At 38.2% G+C, this 15,288-nt stretch overlaps 2 protein-coding genes and 2 pseudogenes across 7 annotated transcripts in view; 2 read left to right on the top strand and 2 right to left on the bottom strand.

Annotated features, from left to right (window-relative positions):
- Positions 1-15,079, top strand: part of LOC143740664 (uncharacterized) — a 41,293-nt pseudogene extending 26,214 nt beyond the window's left edge. Inside the window, exons 4-7 of the transcript XR_013204864.1 lie at positions 1,973-2,101; positions 4,205-4,994; positions 9,976-10,050; positions 13,492-15,079. The product of XR_013204864.1 is annotated as an uncharacterized LOC143740664 (transcript). The remainder of the gene's footprint in view (positions 1-1,972; positions 2,102-4,204; positions 4,995-9,975; positions 10,051-13,491) is intronic.
- LOC143741201 (uncharacterized) overlaps positions 1-15,288 on the bottom strand; it is a 267,182-nt pseudogene that overhangs the window by 190,657 nt on the left and 61,237 nt on the right. The window lies entirely within an intron of this gene.
- The window catches only part of LOC143741181 (uncharacterized), a 169,932-nt gene that overhangs the window by 127,730 nt on the left and 26,914 nt on the right, over positions 1-15,288 (bottom strand). The window lies entirely within an intron of this gene.
- LOC143741186 (uncharacterized) overlaps positions 1-15,288 on the top strand; it is a 34,502-nt gene that overhangs the window by 9,606 nt on the left and 9,608 nt on the right. Inside the window, exon 1 of one of the 4 annotated variants that reach the window (XM_077233628.1) lies at positions 9,976-10,050. The exons of the other annotated variants lie outside the window; for them this stretch is intronic. The gene's annotated coding sequence lies outside the window, so the exon portion shown is untranslated. Of the gene's footprint in view, positions 1-9,975; positions 10,051-15,288 lie in introns of those variants that run through there. 4 annotated transcript variants of the gene reach the window in all.

The raw sequence follows: 15,288 nt of genomic DNA, 5'->3' as shown, positions 1-15,288 counted from the left end.
TTCAATATATTTAACATTTTTTGATTTTGTAATCAACAACAACTTATTTAAACAACTTAAAACAGAATTATTAAATAATAATAATCTCAAATATTTGTAGAGGCAAATATTTGTAGAGTTTACTAACTAAGTAAACATGTGGGTCACACCCTCTGACACATTTAAGTGCTAAACAAAGACAAAATAAATGCAAAAACTAAACCACTATAATACTAGTACCATGGGTACTGGTTTACCCATGGACATTAATGCAGGTAGAAGTACTTTAGAAACCAGCCTTTATTAATTATTATTGCAGAGATGGGGTTTGGGCATTGAGTGCATTGTGTGCGTAATTAGATTTTTTGATCCAGACACTTTTTATTTCACCTACCTTTTGTCTTCTGCATTCTCCTTACCCGTGTCTCCTGTTCTTCCCTCAGACTCATCCCCCAGAAACAGTCCCACTGACCCAGCCCCAAACCCCATCTCTGCCATAATAATTAATAAAGGCTGGTTTCTAAAGTACTTCTACCTGCATTAATGTTCATGGGTAGCCTAAATGGGTTCCATTCAGACCTTAATATTAAATAGTTTACTGTTATATGTCAACAAGATTCAACAAGACATTTTCACCTGGCTATACCCAATGTTTAGAACTGTTTGGGTAATTATGCAAATTAGCTAATACGTAATTATATTATGCACCGTTTGTCCATTAACAAATAATTTCAAAAAACTTGTAATACATTTTTTGTTTGTCTTGATGTAAGTAATGAACTCAGTAATTTTCATGGTGAAATCTAAAGGTTAAAATTTTTACCCTTTTCACGTGAGAAAAAGAATGAATAGGCGTATGAATGGGATATATTTGGGTCTTTTTCGAAACTTTCCCATAATGGGATTCTTCGGGGCTTTTTTTTCCTTACTCAGGACATATTGAGGATACAAAATCAGTTGAGTTTGCTTCTGTTGCAATTTGTTCAAGGTTGACCCCCATTTTGGCTTAAAATGACTGGACTATAAGCGGTTTCAACGGCAACAACATAAACAAACGTTACTGCGCATGCGCGCTTTTGTGGCCCAAACTTAACTTCCGGTAGAATCGATAACAACAGAGTTCATCTGTAGCAGAGCCGGTCTTTCTACACAAGCGAATTACATTAGCTAGCAAGTATGTCTAGTCAGTATTATATGGGACTAACAATAGAAGAAAAGAGCCGTTATTGGACAAACTTAAATGTGATAACGTTACACTACCAGACCCGTTCAACAAAATTTTGAGGCAAACTTTTTTCTACAGACCTGTTTGATTTACCGGAGGTCAGTCAGGTAAATATATTTGAATACTTAGTCGAGAAGGAATGTGTGTACACAAGGGAGGCGTTCAAGGCATATCGTAGCTTGGATGCCTATAACTATTTTCATTCCGGAAAAGTTAAACAAATTCTAACACACACGGATGGAAATACCTGTATCGTTTACGGGGAAATCGAGGCGGGTCAGACGCTTTCAAAGAGCTACTCCACCTGGATCATTGCGATGAAGTCCGGCGAAATCCAGAGTGGGCATTGCACCTGCATGGCAGGGTAAGTATGGCTGGCTAGCTAACGTTACATTTTACAATAGCATTTAGATACACTTTTTCAATACTTGCATTTATCCCGCTGATAAAATGTCTATCTGGATCTATGCAGCAATGGAAAGGTGTGTAGCCATGTGGGTACGATTTTGGTTGCTGCGGAGCAGTGTGTTCAGGATGGACTCCAGAGGGGCCCATCTGTCACTTCAAAACCAAGTGTTTGGTCACGGGTGACTAAAAAGGGGAGCATTTTAACAATTATTATATTTAATAATTATATCCTAGTCTTTTCAAATATCAGTGTACATTTGGTGGTATTTTGTACAACACTACATATGCCAATTTTTCTTAATAATTATTTTTATTATCATGTATATTTATGTATAATGTGCATTTCAAATATCCTTTCAGGCTGATCCACAACCAGTAGCTCAGTGTGATTTCTTGAAACCTGGCAAGAAGATCAAGCTACAAGCTCCCCTCTGCCTTCCCCCACTAAATCCAGATGGGTCACCAAAAAAGCTTTTTAAAGCCCTGAAAGTAAGTTATAGTTCATATATCTCTAACAAATCAACTAGTCTAATGTAAAAGATTCAGTACATATATATGGCAGTGTAGGTTAGGTCTTTTCACCATTTACAGGTGAAACTAGAAAAATTTGAATATCGTGCAAAAGTTCATGTATTTCAGTAATTCAAATTAAAAGGTGAAACTAATATATTTTGTGTATATATAACTATATACATATGCATGATTAATTATACTTATCAGAGGGTCAACATTTCTGTATTTAAAATCCTTTTTTTATTGATTTCATGTAATATTCTAATTTTCTAGATTTTGAATTTGGGGTTTTCATTAGGCTTGGGCGGTATCCAAATTTTGATACCGTCAAACCTCCTCCCTATTTTACCGGGGTATACGGTATTACCGTGACTAATTAAAAATTATGACATAAGGCTCAGACAGCGTCACCAAACTGTTGGCTTGTGTCTACACCGTTCAGATACTGAATACCAGATTGGGCATAAAAAACACACAAAAAAAATCAAGGCCAACCCGTGCACGTTGTGTCTGATCCCTGTTGACGGCATAAAATGTAATATGAGCCTTAGCCCTATTTAGACTCGACTATTTTTAATACGTGGGCCGTTATAATATGTTGGCCCCAAATAATTGTTTAACCCAGGTGCTGAGGGGGTGGTAGATATAAATACCATTTATAAATGAGCAAAAATGGGACAATTAATAATATTTAATTATTTTAATTATGACAATTGTATTCATTTTATTAATTCATTTAAATTAAATTAACAAGCAACAAGTGCATTTGTAAATCCGGTGACACGCGTCCATTGATTTTTATTAATACAACTTTTCTGTCAGTGCTGCAAAGATTAAGTTGACGATTGCCATCTCCTAGTGGACGCGCATATATAGAGAGAAATGCAAATCATGGATTATATAATCAGAAGGTATAGGCTAGCCTTTTTCTTTTCGTTTTGAATTGTTTCGTTTAAAGAAATTGACGATTGATATCTCCGTGGTTAACGCGCGTATAGAGAGAAATGCACATCATGGATTAATCAGAGAGTATGCTGCCTATATTTCTTTTCCTTTTGAATTGTTTCGTTTAAAGAAATTGACGAATAGCCATCTCCATAGTGAACGATAGAGAGAAATGCACATCATGGATTAAATAATCAGAGAGTAGGCTAGCCTATTTCTTTTCGTTTTGAATAGTTTCGTTTAATTTGATGATCGCCATTTCCATATGAACGCGCATAGAGAGAAATGCACATCATGGATTAAATAATCGTCGAGTGGCCAATTTCTTTTCGTTTTGAATTGTTTCGTTTAATGAAATTTCAAGCTTTATTTAGATATCTGTCATGTCTGTGAGACATACACTGAGTTTCGGTTAATTTATGATGAGATTTCAATGCAAGTGACCGCGGCGCGCCAGCGCACGATCATGTCATGATTATGTTGTCTGCTATATTTGATTCTTATTTATTATTGGTTGATAAAAAAAAAATATTATTAAAATTAGGATACAATTTATACAAAACGAAATTCACTTTAAAGAAAGGCCTTTTACAAAATGAAACTTAATTAAGTGGTCAATGTCTGACTCCCGATGCATCCCATCTTACTCGTGCTGTTCAATTTTCATTATCAACGTAAAAAAAAAAGAACATTATAATATTTTAACAAATATAAACTAATGTGCTTATTTAATGAACTCGGGGCAAAATGCATCCTCGCCGCACTGAGTGGGTGGTTGTTTCGGAGATGCGACATTCGGTTAGAGGTGTTTCCATCTCTCGCGGTCACCTTTTTTATTGCAAAATTTCCAAATTGCCTAGTCAGTATTTACCGCCTCTCCCTTCTCCCTCTCTCTCTCCTCCACACTGTCACTTGATGACAACTACATAAGCATTTTTAGGCATTGAATGAATTATATTTATTTATTATATATAAGTGCCGGTAATGACGGTATTGAAACTGATACCGTTGCTATTTTAAGACCCCGCGGTATACGATATTACCGAAATACCGCCCAACCCTAGTTTTCATAATAATCAAAGTTATAACTTTTGCACGATATTCTAATTTTTTTGAGTTTCACCTGTATTTTAGGAAGTTGTGCCAGGCTGTGCTCTCTTTTCTGTCATGTGTGACAGCAGTGAGACAGACACAGCCTCTGGGTCAGGTAGTCAGGATTTCACCAGCAGTCAGGGAGAGCAGGAAGCTCAGGGAGAGGAACTCTACGTGTTCAGCAGCTTAGCTCAGCCCCACAGTGAGCATGGTAGTGCTCTGAGCTGTCCAAAGTGCACAACATTTTATGATGCCTTCATTAAACTGAACCCAGATCAAGTGGTGGAACTAGAGAGAAACACTAGAAAACAGAGCATAGAACCACTCTGGCAGGATGCGCGCAAGCTACGCATAACAGCAAGCACAGCCAGCAAGGTGCCTCAGCGTGAGACAACTGACCCGGCTAAGTTTCTCACTGAACACCTCTTCCCAAAGTTCCAGGGGAGTGTGGCCACAAGGTATGGGAAGGAAAGCGAGGGACTTGCTAAGGAGCAGATTAGGGAGAGGGGCTGCATAGTGATGGACAAAGGGTTGGTAGTGTGTGCAGGAGACCCATGGCTGGCAGCAAGCCCTGATGGTATCATTGATGACAAGCTGCTAGAAGTAAAATGCCCTATCACACTCAGTGCTTGCACATCCCTTAATGATGCACTCACTGCCACAAACCAAGACATAAGAGTGGAGGGTGGGCAGTACATTGTGAACCCAAAAGGCCCCAGAGGTTACTACAGGCAGATACAGTTAGGGATGCACTGTCTCGGGCTGAAAACATCCTGTCTTGTTATTTGGACCCCAGCACAGCACCTGGAACTTGATGTGCCTTATGACGATGGTTTTGTCTCCAAATATATGCAAAGGCTACGTAGCTTTCACTTTAAACACATGCTGCCAAAAGTTGTGGATGCATTTGTAGAGGGAAGACTAAAGTTGAGTGACAGCTACATGAAAATAGTCTCAAAAGCAGCTTAGTGCTGATCTGAAATCAGGTTTACAAGAAAAATAGTTATTTTTCTTAAAGCATAGGTTGTTCCTGCCTTTTTGAGCACCAAGCTTTTTCACTTTTTACATCAAATACATAAATGCATTAAAAACGGAAATCGTAGTCTACAGTACTTTATTCATCAGTCAATAAATCAGTTACTCAATAGTTGTTGGTGTTCATTACTGCATAGATAATTTCATTTTATAATTACAATCCATGTGAAACATTGTGATACAAGTGCAACACTACAAATATCAATGCATGTGTTTGGTATTTTAATATATTTAATAATAAAAAAAGTAATCCCATAGGTAAAAGTATCAAATTAAAGGGTTAGTTCACCCAAAAATGAAAATTCTGTAATTAATTTCTCTCCCTCATTTCGTTCCAAACCTGCAAGACCTTCGATCATCTTCAGAACACATTTTTGATGAAATCCGAGAGCTTGATTGACACCCTAAGTAATTAAAAATAGCTTAATTTGTGTTCCAAAGATGAACAAAGGTCTTGCAGGTTTGGAACGACATGAGTGTTTTTATAGGTGAACTATCCCTTTAAGTTGTGGTTAAGTCCTGCTTTATTTTGGTACAAGTGGTTTCCCCAGATTTGAAAGTGCTGCACAAACAATTAATATTTTAGGACTCGGATGAAGATGTAACTTTACATCGAAACGTTAGTCACTGGTTTGTACCTCAAATAAATGGATTTTATTTTATTTATGTGTTGCACCGGCGATTTTCCTCTTCTGCCTTGTCTTGTCCTGCCCTGGTTGCACCGGATTGTTTGGGAATCACAGTAGCGCAGCAAGCCTTCCTTCTCAAATTAATATTTTATCTATTGTGCAAAGACTGTTATCATTTCTCCGTTTGACCATACTGACTGGCAGGGTGTTCCGCAGAATTCTGAATGTCTTCAGTTTTCCTATGGCCCTTTGCACGTGGATTCTCACTCGGGACATTTTTCTAGAGTGTGTCACCTCTAATCCTGTCAATTGTTTTCTTCCCTTTGTAGATGCTGGTACAAGAAGACGAACACATTTGGTGGCAAAATATTCAGGAAAATTGAAGCCTCGATCAGCCATTACATGGTCTCCTTGTTCAAGAAGGTCAATAAAACCTGAATTTTTTGTTATAACCTTGTCACTAGCACGACCACCCCAGACTTTTGATAAAAATGTAATAGCTCCTGTTGGACTAATACCAACAAGGAACTTCACAGTATTATGTGATTTGTAGTGGGAGTATGTGACTGCCCGTGTTTGCAAACTAGTTGGCCTCTCAATGAACACTTCAGTACAGTCTATTATACATCTAACTTGTTGGAAACCTGTAGTCTTGAAGAGGGTGGGGAGATTTCTTCTGATATCTTTCCTGGATGGCCACCGGACAAGGCATTGTAACTCTTTAGCCATTACATCGAGCCATTCATGAAAGATGTTTGAGACAGTTCCACAACTCAATCTGAAGCGAAAAGCGAGGTCTTGATGAGTTAAGCCTAGGCGAAGCTTCATCAGGACCACAAGAAACTGCTCAGGAAGGGTAAGTATGGTTGATGATGCGTTCCATGTTGTTGTCAGGTAAGTGAGGAGGGTGAAGAACACAGAAGCAGATGGTAGACCAGTGTAAAAATGAGTGTGCTTGTCGTCATTTAAAATAAAATCGGACGGACTGCCAAACATATGATCTTGTAGTTGTTTTTCTTGAGATTCCAGTTTCTTCTCCAGTGAAGCCATTTTTATTTTTAATTCAACATTTTCATTTTGTAGCTGGTCAATATCTGCCATTGACAGATCTGTACCCACAGCAGTGCATCCTTCTTCAGGGTCAGCATGGGTGACCTCTAAGGAAGGTGAATCCATAGACTCAACCACAGATGGTCTCCTCTGTCTCCTCTGGTATCGGTCCAACTTCTGTGAACCATCAATGGTGTTTTTATGAGCGAAAATTGATGGAACATAATCTGGATGGCATGGGTCCACTGATGGCACACCTAAAAAAAAGACAAACATTGTGTGTTGACAGTATTGCACCTTGCTAAGCATCATACATGCATGATTTGCATAATCCATAACTTTCCTGGTTTCATGGGCATTTCTATGATATTGATTACAACTTATTGATTAAAAAAAAATATTAGTAGCCTACTAGTACAATGAAATTAGGTCAAAGTCAAATGTATTTCACAATGCACATTGTTTTAAAGCTGCTTTACAGATAAAATATATCAGTGAAAATGTAGTAAAAGTCCATATTTAGTACTTCATTTAAAGCTTCATTACAAGAGCTTTATTCAGCATTATTGTATTTATGTCCCCAGGGAACAAGCCTAAGGCGACTGTTATTTGTAAATGTATGTAGGTTATTTGTAAAGCATTGATGGAAAAACATTGTGGCTCTTATGTTTGATAGATATCAGGTATCATAACGCTAGTTTAAATCATAGCTAAAGCGTATCAACTACAACATTGTCGTTGCTGTGTAAAATTAATGTATACAATGTTAGCTACGTGTGTAGTAATCAATTTAGTTAATACATAACTATTGCAGGTTTGTTACTGGTCAGCTAGCTATTATCTGTTGCTTATCATGAGTTGTTTACCTGTAACGAAGTGAGTGCTACAGATCCTTGAATTCTTGCCTGGCTGCCAAGCCTCTCTTCGCACAGCGGTGATCCATGCTCGTCGTCTTTGTTTTTAGGAATCCGAAACATTATTATTTTCGATAAGGTATTTGTTCCAGAGGTCCGGTTGCATCCCACAGCACAACAACCTGAGCCCAACTTCAGTCTACTCATCACCTTAATTTTAACTGCGTTTGTAGTCGGCGCCATATTACCGACAAATAGTATAGAAGTAACGTTTCTTTGTTACCGATAAACAAACAGACCGGAAGTTAACTTCGGGCCAGCACGTAACCCTGGCAACGCGCGTGCGTCCGATAAAACCATCTATAGAGCTCGCGAGCTCCAAACCGCGTAGCGCGCGCAGGACAGAGAGGAAGAGAGCCGGTATGCAGCGCGTTCACAGTCCGAACACAGTCCAGCGTCAGTGCGCACGCTCTCGGTCAGAGTAGCCGTTTCTCAATGTCAAGAATACTTCCTTGGCAGGATTGATCCTTCCAAGTAATTTCCTTCAGAGGCTAGGCAAGGGTCCTCTTTAGCATTCGGAGAACAAGTAAATGGAACAGGCTTGCAAGTGGACGTCATTGCGTCATTACGTCAGTTAAAAGGTCCACTTTTGGCGCTGCAAAAATTCAAAAAGTAGTGATGTACAGTACACTACCGTTCAAAAGTTTGGGGTCAGTACGATTTTAAATGCTTTTAAAAGAATTCTCTTCTGCTAACCATGTTAAATTACTTTGTACAACTTAATTAGATATTTATAAAAGAATTGCCGGTGACGGCAACCAAGTTAACAATTGTTAAATGACAGGTCCGGTTCAGTTAGCCATCAATAACGTCATTTATTTGTATAATTTGTAATATCAATACGGTAGTAATTTGTACTGGCATTTAAACGTTTAACTTTACTTATATGTACTACAGTTATAACAAATGTATGGTAACATAAATATACTTACATTTAAAAGCATTTTGCCCCGTTATTGCTCCGACTCCGCTAACGTCCGACATTTTTTATTTTTTGAACAAGATAGAAAAGCTGGCGCATAGGATTGTGGGTTGTTTGAGAGCGTGAAGGCTACACATATGCATCCTTTCCTGTGTATGGGATATTTTCCGAACGAAGGACTCAGTCCTTGGTTGAAATTCTGAGGATCCTCGACATTGCCTAAGTGTACAGTAAGTGTGTGTGTAAACATGCTTTAATGAAGTAGACTTCAAAAGCTTTTGAATTTGAGCTTACAGTTCTTTCATCAACCTGTCTTTTGCATAAACTTAAAAAATAGATACTTTAACTTAGTCCTCAGATAGAGGAGGGTTGCTGCTATAGCTCCGTTAAGGTATTCCTGTCCCTCCCAAACTGCATTGAAATGCATATGTTTAGCAGCCAGAATTTAAAAATTTTCAGGGGGAGAAACCCCCTGACCCCTCCTAACATGATCCATATCACCCGTCAGAAAACAATTGCAACGTCTCAGATGGTGCCCCCCCCCAGAATTTTGGCTTGCATGACGCCCCTGGGTTTGTATTCAACGCATGTACAATATTGTACAGTTTGTTCTGCTAAATAAACCATGACAGGAAACATGCTGGGGTCAATTTGTTCTTAAACATTGGTAATACTGCACACATTATTTAAAAATATACTCAGGTACTTAATTACTTGTGTATTTACTAATTATTGAATCGAAGCCTCAAGAATCGAAATCGAATCGAATTGTGAAATTCCTAACAATACCCTGCCCTAAATAACACGCTTGAATGAACTGACAACATAAGCTATACGACAGTTCTCAAGGACACACACACCGATCTCAAGCTATTCTCTCTCTTTTTTTCCTTTCTCTCCCTTTTCCCGCTCAATGTTTCCCTGTCTCTGCGCTATTCTCCGATATGCACTTTAACAATCACTGCTGATAGACGGCTTTTGTACAGCCCTTTATTCTGATACCATGGCGGGCCACCATTACCCAATCAACATAGAGGAAACACTGGTGTTAATATTACTGGGTCATGTTGATGAAAACGACTCTGGTTGAGTTAGGGAGGTCAATCTACCAGCAGGAAACAGTCCAGGTAAGGGTCAGTGAAAGGGATTTTGTGCTGGTTGCTGGATCTGGTTGGAGCTAAACTGTGCAGAGCTGTGGCCCTGCAGCAATTGAGTTTGAGACCGCAGGTTTAAATGCTGGGGAATATTCCCATCTTCCCACAGGAGAAGAAGAACCAAAGATGGAGTTTAAGGAAGAACCCTGCCGAATAAAAGTTGAAGATACAGAGGAACAAATAGGTTGGTGTTTTGCTTCATTCTCTTTAAAGACTACTGATTATACATCTAAAACTAGATGCTAGTAGACTCAGTAGTAAACTAGATTTGTGCTACATTAACACCTCATGCACACCGGGACAATTATTACGCGCGTTTATCGGCAGTGTTTTTCGAGACTTTTTTCGGGCGTGTGTTCATACCCAAGCAATTTTCACTAGCGATGCGCCGAGAGAACATGCAAATTCTCTCCCAGAATCCTATTTGATCTGCAATTCCTCTCAAAAACAACTCCGCCTTATCAAGATTTTTGTAGTCGCTGTTGCGTTTGTCATAAAGTTCTTTGTTTTCAGACCAGCAACTCTACATTCTTCTTGACTTGTTGCATCTTATTTTTCGTCTACTTATTTCTCTTTGTCGTCGTCTTCTATCAATGTGTGCTCTGCAAGATGGTTTTTTGATTGAGCAAGTACCATAGACATAATATTTAGTATGGCTATGCCAAGTACTAAAACTATAAATACAATAAGTGCCAATTAGGGGTGGGAGATATTGACAAAAATGAATATCTCGATATTTTTTTTCAATATCTCGATATCGATATTCAGACGATATTTTTGCAATCCTTCAAAGAAATGTGTGCAAACTGGTAAAGAAGGTCCAGTTGGTCTTTTGACTTGCTGCATTTGACCTATTATTGTATAGAATTACTAGTACATAAAGATATGAGACATTATTGATTTAAAGACTCCTAAACTTTTTAAAATAATAATATATTATTCAATAAAGTCTTTATTGTTCTTTTATATTTTTAATAGGGGTGTAACGGTTCACAAAATTCACAGTTCGGTTCAATAAGATACATAGGTGACTGGTGTTACGTTCGGTACGTTTTCGATACAGTAAAAATAAAGAAATGCCATAGAAATGTCCTATTTATTGAAAGAAAAATATTTTTAAATAAGTGAGAGTTTTCCTACATCTTGAAACTTTTAGTTTTATAAACGGGGGTAATCTTTGAAGGATGAACAAATAATGTTTTGGTCATCACATTAAAAATAACATTTAAATAACATTTGAGTTTTGAAGTGCTGAAAAAGATGTGTGACGTACTTGAAAGCATATAATATTTCTGCCAAACATGGTTACAAGTTAGTGTTAGTACCATAGACTGTAATTTTTTTTTTAAATCCATGGTGAATGATCTGTGGACTTAAAACCTATAACTAGTTCATTCATGGAACGATGTTTCTCCTGGTTTCCACGTCAGCGCTGTTTGATCAGTTAATAATGGAGAAATTGTAACGCTTCTCACTAGATCTCGTAGCGATGTTATTACTTAAGTGGCGAATTCAAATGCTTTGGTTACTGGCATGGGCGTAGGTTTGGTCTCAGCTTTGGTGGGGACATCCACCCCCCCCCCCCTTCCCCCCATTCTATTCTTAAAAAAAAAGTCCATTAGATTAAACTGGGAAGGGTCATAAAACTTGCATATTGTTATCCTAGGTTTACTGCTTCTATTGTTCTCAATTGTAAGTCGCTTTGGATAAAAAGTGTCTGCTAAATGAATAAATGTAAATCTGTTGTGGTTTGATGCGGTCTTTCCTGCATACAAAATGGTTAATTAATTTTGTAGTCTATCCTATGGCTAGCAAGTTTAACCCTCCTACCAGATATTGTTATTTGGATATTATCAATCAAGTAATGATTCATTATATTTGGATAACCAACAGTGTTAACTTTCGCCTTTTTAACATTGCCAACATGTTTTTCCAGCACATGTGTCTAGCAAGTAGGCTACACTCACAAATACGTTACATAAACAGAATGTAGAAACGAAAAATGTCTCAGATGATCCATTGTTTATGACTGCAAGATTCTAAGTTAAGGTAGGCTAATTAACATTCAGTGACTTCGTAGCATTCTATCATGATAGCGCAACTTCTATGAGTCTATCCGTGCTGCACACCCCTAATTAATGCTCCTAACCTTGAAAGATTGCAGAAGCTAGGTTTAATTGTAACAATATCCTGGGTAACCAGGATCACCAGTTAATACTATTTTCCACAGTAGAATCTGCATTTGAAATCCTGGTCAGTCACTGCTACTGCTAGTTATTTGTGTGGCTAGTTATTTTTGCCTACTTACACTCTGCTTTATGAAAAAGCTTCGTATGTCCCCTTTCTTCTTCTTGGGTGACATAGCTGATCTACAAAGTACAAAAAGGGGCAAAAAACGGAATATTAAAATGTTTTACTCTGGCCTTTGTATATGGCAGGCAGAGAGACAACCCTGGTAACTTACCATCGGCGTCGTCACGCGCGCACACACGCATAAACCACCCGCTCGCTGCCAGTGAGTGCAAGCACAAAAAGTAGTCCCGGCCCGCGCGTGTAGCCTGCCCGTCAGATAACCCGCCGCCAATCAAATTACGGCGTATCTTGTACTGTCGTCGTCCTGGCCGTTGGAATCAATCCAAATAGCAGCGCAAATATCAAACTACCAGTTCAAAGGAGCTTGCTAAATATTGGTGGGGACAAATTTGTCATCTCAAAATATTGATTGGGACTAGTACCCAGCGTCCCCCCCTAAACCTACGCCCTTGGTTACTGGATCTCTTATGTAGTAACGGTGTCGCTTAATCAAGAGCGGCTCGCGCTGCGCTGACATTCATCCAAACTGATAAACGGTCCGTGAAGCACAAAACAATGAGTTTCGTTCCGCTTTCATTACATTTTCCATTTGATGTTGCGCAACGTTGTGCTGTTCGCTCCAGCGCGGATTTTGGTCGGCAGGAAAAATGATCCAACCACCGGAATGGTTCGGTTTCTAATGCCGAATGTTGCTTCAACCTAAGAAACGTCATAACACACAGGTGAGGTAAGAACTTCGCTGTTGTATATTGCAAATTAGTAGCAGCTTACTCTCGTTCAATTGAGGAATGATCTTGATTTTGTACAAAAAATGAAATAAAATGCAGTCAAACAAACCCCTACAGTATTAAAATCGATACATATAATTGTTTAGAAGGTTATAGTGTGCGTTATTTGTTTCCTCTTTAACTTCCTTCAGCTCTTTTCATGTTTAGGGGGTCGGATTGTACAAATTATGAAATATTCGATATCCCAATTTTGCATATCGTCCAGACAACAATTTGGATATTATCGTCTAAACGATATATCGCCCACCTCTAGTGCCAATCTCATTGGTCAGACTGATTTTAAAGTGACGCGTCAAACCAAAAAAACTAACCCAAGGGTTTTTTTTTTTTTTTTATTAAGATTTTAAGCCTGATGTTTTGTGCATGCTCACATTGGTGCCCTTTGTTCAGTCACGAGGCGTTAAACGTCAGCAAAAAGTGCGCACAATAATTGTCCCGGTGTGCACGGGCCTTAAGAATGAACTTTTATTCATTTGTTTCTCATTTTTCCTCTTTTAAAATGTAATTAAATATGTTAATTTTAGACCAGATGGAAGTGAATGAAGTCAAACACCAGTATTTCACAACTGAAGATGGAGATCTGACAGATAAAAATGAAGACAAACACCTGTTACAAATACCTCATCATTTCAAAAATGAAGATGGAGCTCTGACAGATAAAAATGAAGACAAACACCTGTTACAAAGACCTCGTCATTTCAAAAATGAAGATGGAAATGCAGTCGTTACAAAGACTGAAGAGAATATCACAGAAATACAAGCTGAAAAATCTGGATTCAAAGAATCTTTAACCTGCTCTGAGTGTGGAAAGAGTTTCACATATAAATCACAACTCACCAGCCACATGGTAATTCACACTGGAGAAAAACCGTTCCCCTGCACTGAGTGTGGAAAGAGTTTCATACATGAAGCACACCTTAAGACACACATGACATCGCACTCTGGAGAGAGGCCATATATATGCATTCAGTGTGGCAAGAGTTACATTCAGAAAGGACACCTAAAGGTGCACTTGAGAGTTCACACTGGAGAGAAGCCTTATACATGCTCTCAGTGTGGAAAGAGTTTCACTCGCAAAGAGGACTTAAATGTGCACTTGAGAATTCACACTGGAGAAAAACCGTTCACATGCACTCATTGTGGAAAGAGTTGCGGGCACAAAGCGAACCTTATGAGACACATGATATCTCACACTGGAGAGAAGCCTTATACATGCACTGAGTGTGGAAAGAGTTTCATTCGGAAGGGACGCTTTAAAGCGCACGTGAGATCTCACACTGAAGAAAAACTGTTCACATGCACTCAGTGTGGAAAAAGTGCTCTCAAAGATCTCATGCACTTTCACTCTGGAGTGAGATCATTCCACTGTGATCGGTGTGATAAATCGTTTGTTTTGGCATCAAGCTTAAAAGCACACCTTAAAACTCATACTGGTGTGTAAAGCCACACGTTTGTTCTTTTTGTGGAAAGTGTTTTTTTCACAACTGGAACATTTAAAAGTGCATGAGAGTATTCATACTGGTGTGAGACCTCATGTGTGCTTTGAATGTAGAAAGACCATCCAGTGTCTTAAAACAGCACCAAAGACTTCATAATAGAGAGAAACTCATAAGAAAAAACGTTTGCCGAAGTTGTCTGAGCAAAGTTCATGTTCATATCCATCACTTACAAATAATACACTTACAAGTAAATAATTTGGCATTCAGATTAATCAAAACGTAGATTAGATAATTGGGTGAAACTCTTTCCACAGTGTGAGCATTTCCACAGTTCGCAGCCAATTTCAAGAAACTGCTGAAGACGCATCTTTTTCATTAACACTTGATCCATTAATACTAACACTTTCTTTTCTCTTCTATCTCTATTTTTTTTTAGCATTTACATATTGTTGTTAGTTTAACTGCTTCTTTTGATTTCCTCATTTGGAAGTCACTTTGGACAAAAGCGTCTGCTAAATAATTGAATGTAAATGTCAAAAGCTGGATAATTTGCTAAAATTAGTAGGGAATTTTCTATTTGTGAAAGTGGATTTGCAGTTATTATTTTGTCAATATGTTGAATTTTGGGATAAAATCATACCCTATATACTGTATTGAAAACTCATCAATTAAATATTTACTTTCTTATATTCTGCTTAATTGTATGTTTTAAATAAACACGGGCAAAAACTATAAAAGTTTTAGGGCTGGATGATACATTTACATTGATGTCACTTATGATACCCCGGATTTAGACCTACCTTTATTGTATTTATATAAAGCATTCACAAACAAATTATCTTTTGTATTTCCCTGGTGTCAAAATCAGCCACACATAAATGC

Source organism: Siphateles boraxobius, unplaced genomic scaffold, assembly GCF_051911475.1.
Source record: "Siphateles boraxobius isolate OS27281-9 unplaced genomic scaffold, OSU_SipBor_1 18, whole genome shotgun sequence".
NCBI lineage: Eukaryota > Metazoa > Chordata > Actinopteri > Cypriniformes > Leuciscidae > Siphateles > Siphateles boraxobius.
This window is presented reverse-complemented; position numbering and strand designations above follow the sequence as displayed.